Genomic DNA, 6000 nt, shown 5'->3' with positions numbered 1-6000 from the left:
ATTTTTAGCTTTTGTGAATGGAACTGATCTTACTAGTTCTTTCTCAGTCATGGCACTTTCTGTGAATATATCAGCTATGGATTTTTGTGTGTTGATTTTATATCCTGCAACTTTACCAAACTCTGTTATGAATTTCAATGGTAAATCCATGGAGTCGTTTGGTTCTCCTACATATAGGATCTTGTCATCTGCAAACAGGGAAAATTTGATTCCCATCTTTCCAATTTGTATTCTTTTGATTTCTTTTGCTAGCTTAATGGTTCTGGCTAGAAATTCTTTAGCTATATTTAATAGCAATGGTGAAGATGGACTTCCTTGTCTGGTTCCAGACCTTAGTGGTAATGTTTATAACTTTTCCCATACAATAAAATGCTGGTTGTGAGTTTGCCCTAAATGGCCTTGATTGTGTTGAGGAATGTTCCTTCTGTACCCAATTTTCTTAAGTTCTTTTTTTTCTATCAAGAATAGATGTTGCATTTTATTAAATCCTTTCTCTGGATCTATTGAGATAATCATGTGATTTTTAATCTTCAATTTGTTAATGTGATGTAACTAATTAATTAATTTTCTTATGTTGACAATCCTTGCATATTAAGGATAAATCCCACTTAATCCTCATATGATCTTTCTGATATGTTGTTGGGTTTGATTAGCTAGTATTCTGTTGAGGATTTTTGCATGTATGTTCATCAGATATTCATCTTTAGTTCTCCTTTTTTGTAGTATCTTTTTCAGGTTTTGGAATTAAGTTGAAGCTGCCCTCACAGAAGGAGTTTCAGAGGATTCCCCCCCATTTCAATTGTTTCAAATAGTATGAGGATTAGAATTAGTTCCTATTTAAATGTTTGGTAGAATTCAGCATTGAAGCCATCCAGTCCTGGGTTTTTCTTTGTTGGAAGGGTCTATATTTCTGATTTAATTTCCTTTTTGTTTATTGGTATGTTTAGGATTTCTTTGTTTTCATGACTCAATTTTGGTAGACTGTATGTGTCCAGGAATCTATACATTTCTTCTAGATTTTCTAATTTGATGGCATATAGTTGTTTGTATTAATTCCTGATGATTCTTTATTAAAATAATAATTTCTTCATAAAATTTTTATAAAAAATTTTCTTTATAATAATAATTCTGTGGTATGTGTTATTGCAGCTCTTTTTTCATCTCATATTTTATTGATTTTCTTTTCTTTTTTGGGTTAGTCAATAGTTTATCAATTTTGTTTGCTTTTTCAAGCTCTTAATTTCACTGATCTTTTGTATTTTTAGTTTCAATTTTGTTTATTTCTTCTATTATATTAATCATTTCTTTCCCCCTACTAAGTTTGGATTTGGTTTGTTCCTGTCTTTCTAAATTATTGAGGTACAGAGATAGCTCATTTTTTATGTCTTTCCAATTTCTTGATTTAGGCAATAATTGCTATAAATGTCCCTCTTAACATTGCTTCTTTAAATCCCATAAGTTTTTTATGTTGTATTGTAATCTTTGCTCATTTCCAGGAATTTTAATTTCCCTTTTAATTTCTTCTATTACTCACTGTTCATTGAAGAGCATGTTGTTGAGTCTCTACGTGTTTGCATTTTTTCTATAGTTTCTTAAGTGTGTATTTCCAGCTTCATTTAATTGTGGCTAAAATATACATGGTTTGATTTCATTTTTTTTTTTAATTTGCTGAGTCTTTCTTTATGGCCTAACATTATGTCTATTCTATAGAAATTTCCACACACAGGTGAAAAGAACATGTATTCTCCAACTATGCAGTAAAATACTCTGTAGATACGAGTTAAATTCATTTGGTCCACAGTGTAGATTAGCTCGATTATTTCTTTGCTGAATTTCTGTCTAGCTGATGTGTCCAATGATGGAAGTCAGATGCTGAAGTCCCCCATTACTATTGTATTGGAGTCTATGTCTACCTTTAGCTCCTTTAATATTTGCATTAAATAGCCAGTTGCCCTTTCATTGGGTGCATATATATATATATATATTTTTTTTTTTGACAGGCAGAGTGGACAGTGAGAGAGAGAGACAGAGAGAAAGGTCTTCCTTTGCCGTTGGTTCACCCTCCAATGGCTGCTGCGGCTGGCGCACTGCGCTGATCCGAAGGCAGGAGCCAGGTGCTTCTCCTGGTCTCCCATGGGGTGCAGGGCCCAAGCACCTGGGCCATCCTCCACTGCACTCCCTGGCCACAGCGGAGAGCTGGCCTGGAAGAGGGGCAACCGGGACAGAATCCGGTGCCCCAACTGGGACTAGAACCCGGTGTGCCGGCGCCGGAAGGCAGAGGATTAGCCTAGTGAGCCGCAGCGCCAGCCTTGGGTGCATATATTTTTAATCTATTCGCATCTTCCTGTTGAATTCATTTTTTCTTTAACTTTTATTTAATAAATATATATTTCCAAAGTAAAGCTTTGGATTACAGTAGCTTCCCCACCATAACTTTGATGCCACCCACAACCCTCCTATCTCCCACTCCCTCTCCCATTCCATTCACATCAAGATTCATTTTCAATTCTCTTTATATACAGAAGATCAATTTAGTATATATTAAGTAAAGATTTCAACAGTTTGCACTCACACAGAAACACAAAGTGTAAAGTACTGTTTGATGACTAGTTATACCATTGATTCACATAGTACAACACATTAAGGACAGAGATCCTACATGGGGAGTAAGTGCACAGTAACTCCTGTTGTTGATTTAACAATTTGACACTCTTGTTTATGGTGTCAGTAATCACCCCAGACTCTTGACAAGAGCCTTACCAAGGCTATGGAAGCCTTTTGAGTTCACCAACTCTGATGTTATTTAGACAAGGTCATAGTCAAAGTGGAAGTTCTCTCCTCCCTTCAGAGAAAGTTACCTCCTCTTTGATGGCCCGTTATTTCTACTGGGATCTCACTCACAGAGATCTTTCATTTAGGTTTTTGGTTGTTCTTGTTGTTGTTTTCCCAGAGTGTCTTGGCTTTCCATGCCTGAAATACTCTCAGGGGCTTTTTAGCAGGATCCAAATGTCTTTAGGGCTGATTCTGAGGCCAGAGTGCTGTTTAGGACATCTGCCATTCTATGGGTCTGCTGTGTATCCCGCTTCCTATGTTGGATTGTTCTTTCCTTTTTAATTCTATCTGTTAGTATTTTTTAATCATTATATAATGCCCTTTTTTGTCTGCTTTAACAGTTTTTACATAAAAACTCTGTTATGTTTGATAGTGGAATGTCCACAACTGCTTGTTTTTGTTTTCTGTTAGCATGGAATATCTTTTTCCATCCCTTCATTTTCTGTCTGTATGAGGTGTGTTTCTTATAGTCTGCAAATTGATGGGTCTTGTTTTTTAATCAGTTCATCCAATCTTTATTTGCTAATTGGAGAGTTTAGGCAGTTTACATTCAAGGTTACTATTAATAAGTAACTATTTGGTCCTACCATTTTTCTTCAAATTTTCTTATTGTTCGCTTTAGATTTCCTTTGTACTTTCACTAGAAGATGTTTTGCCTTAACGTTCTTTCATAATGACGACTATTATTCTCTATTTCTGTGAGTAGCACATCCTTAAGGCTCATTTGTAAGGCTGGTCAAATGGGGACAAATTCTTTCAGATTCTGTTTTTGATATTTCATCTTCTTTAATAAATGAGAAGGTGTAATATACTGGTTTGGTGGTTTCTTTCTTTTAGGACTAGCCTGTAGGGTTTTTGATGAGAAGTCACCTGTTAGTCTAATTGGGGAATCCTCTGAAAGTAATCTGCTGCTTCTTTAGTGCATATTTTAGAATCGTTTATTTATATTTTATTGTTAAAAGTTTGACTATATTGTATCGTGCTGAAGATCTTTTCTGATCATGTATATTAGTTCTTTGTGCTTCCTGTAGTTGCCTGGCCTTTCGTTTCTCCAAATTAGGGAAGCTTCCTGCTATTATTTTGCTGAATAGGCCTTCTAACCCATTCTCTTTCCATGCCTTCAGGAGCTCCTAAGACATGTTTGTTTCATTGGTTGAAAGTATCCCATAAATCTCAAACACTATTTTCAGGTTTTCGAATTTTTTTGTCTATTTCCAAAGGATTTGTTTTTCAACTCAGATATTCTTTCTTCTGTCTCACCAAGTCTGTTGATGAGTCTTTCCTTTGCATTTAGTATTTGACCTATTGAGTTCTTCATTTCTAATATTTCAGTTTGGTTTTCTCTTCAATATCTCAATTTCTCAGCAATGTTTTTCATCCATTTAATTTATGTATTTCTTTATCTCAATAATTTTCTTCTCATTTTTTCTGAGTAATCCTATTATTATTCTTTTGAATTCCTTTTCAGGTATTTCATCATTCTCTTCATCTTCACATTCAAATATTGAATTCTTATGTTCATGTTGTCTTCCTTGCTCTTATTTCTTGCATTTCTGCATTTATATTTAAGCATCTGGGGAAGCACTTGCTGATTTTACCATGAACTATGCCTCTGTGGCTTTGTAGAGAATCTGCTGCTTCAGTGAATATCCAGAGGCAGTTTCTGAATGGGACCAAGGAACCCTGGTCAGTTCCCAAGTGTGGGGAGAAAATCTAGGGTGACACCCAAGTTGGGCTTGGAAGATCTGTATTGTCAGCAGTGGGTACGGTATGATCACGCATGTTGGTATAGTCACAACCTCATCTCCTCTCTTCCAAGGTGATCAGTGCCAGGAGTTAGTCCACAGTGGTTACAACCCCCACCTATGCAGGCACATTAATCACACAAAGAATCTGTGCAGTCCTCAGTGTGAGCACAGAATCCTCTGTACTGATGAACCAAAGGTGGTGAGGGAACTCAAACCCCTGAAGCCAGCCACAGTAATTGCCCAGTGAACCAGTTATACCCCACATCTTGCAATCACAGAATCCCTATAGTCACAGCACACAAGGCTCCCACAGTTATAGGATATAGGGGGTCCAACTCTAAGACCCGCCAGCCTGCCATACCCACAGAAAGAGCAAAGGCATTCCCAGAACTAGCTGTATGTGGATGCTCTACCTTAGCAGTTTGAGCACAGAGCATGTGATAGGTTGAGGGGATGAGAGCACCTCACAGTTTTACGTGCATACCCAGTCCTCTGTTAATCCAGCAGACTCAAAGTCAGTGGGGCATGTGAGTTTTTCCCATCTGCTAAAATTCCCTGGCCCCACCAGTGCAGAAACAACTTCAGCCTCTCTGGTGCTTTGTGCCTGCCCATTGTCAGATGCCCTTGTGCGGGGATGGGGAAAGAAATTTGCTTTTCCTTCACTGGATTAGGTAAGTACCCAGCCTCCCACTAGGGCTGCAGGAGAGATTCAAAGTAATGTGGTCTGTAAAGTTCTTTCTCAGGCAACATCACCAGTAGCATGGGCTGCTGATGTCTGGCTCACCTCATTCTCAAAAGCTGATATCTCATCCAGCTCTCTGCTGAGGGAGTCTTGCTGGTGCCCCTGCTTGCTGCTGTGTGTCTGTGCTTTCCACACTGCTCCACAGAATCCTCTTCTTTCTGTATAACTGCCACTGCAAAATTGTCTCCAAGTCTCTCCTGGGAATGCACTTCTTCCATTTCTCTTCAGTTACCTCCCCCTGGTGAAAATCAGCATGTATTTTCCACATTCATCCACCTTGGAATCCGGTTGGTTCAAACATCTTAGTAAATATACTTCCTTTTTTTCCTTAGTTATATGTATTGTCCATTCTGTTATCTATATTTATATCTATAACAAAACTGAAATAGTCATTTATTTTCTTAATGAAACAATCATGCTATGATAGTCAGTATTCTAGAAGTGAACACAACACAGAAAGCCCTTGCCCCTTTGTAAATTCCAATGGAAGGGTACAGAGGACAGAAAAATAAATAATAAGAATAAAGCAGATATTGATCAATGTAATTTAGAAATATAAACCAGAATAAAAGAGATAGGGAGAGTCAGACGCTACTATTTTATTCACATAGTCAGGGAAGATTTCTTTAATTAGGTAATATTTAAGAAAAGGACCAAAAATTTATGACATAACCCCAG

Source organism: Oryctolagus cuniculus, chromosome X (genome assembly GCF_051225735.1).
Source record: "Oryctolagus cuniculus isolate XC-2025 breed Fujian yellow rabbit chromosome X, ASM5122573v1, whole genome shotgun sequence".
Lineage (NCBI taxonomy): Eukaryota > Metazoa > Chordata > Mammalia > Lagomorpha > Leporidae > Oryctolagus > Oryctolagus cuniculus.
The sequence above is the reverse complement of the archived record's forward strand: the minus strand, read 5'-3'. Positions refer to the sequence as shown.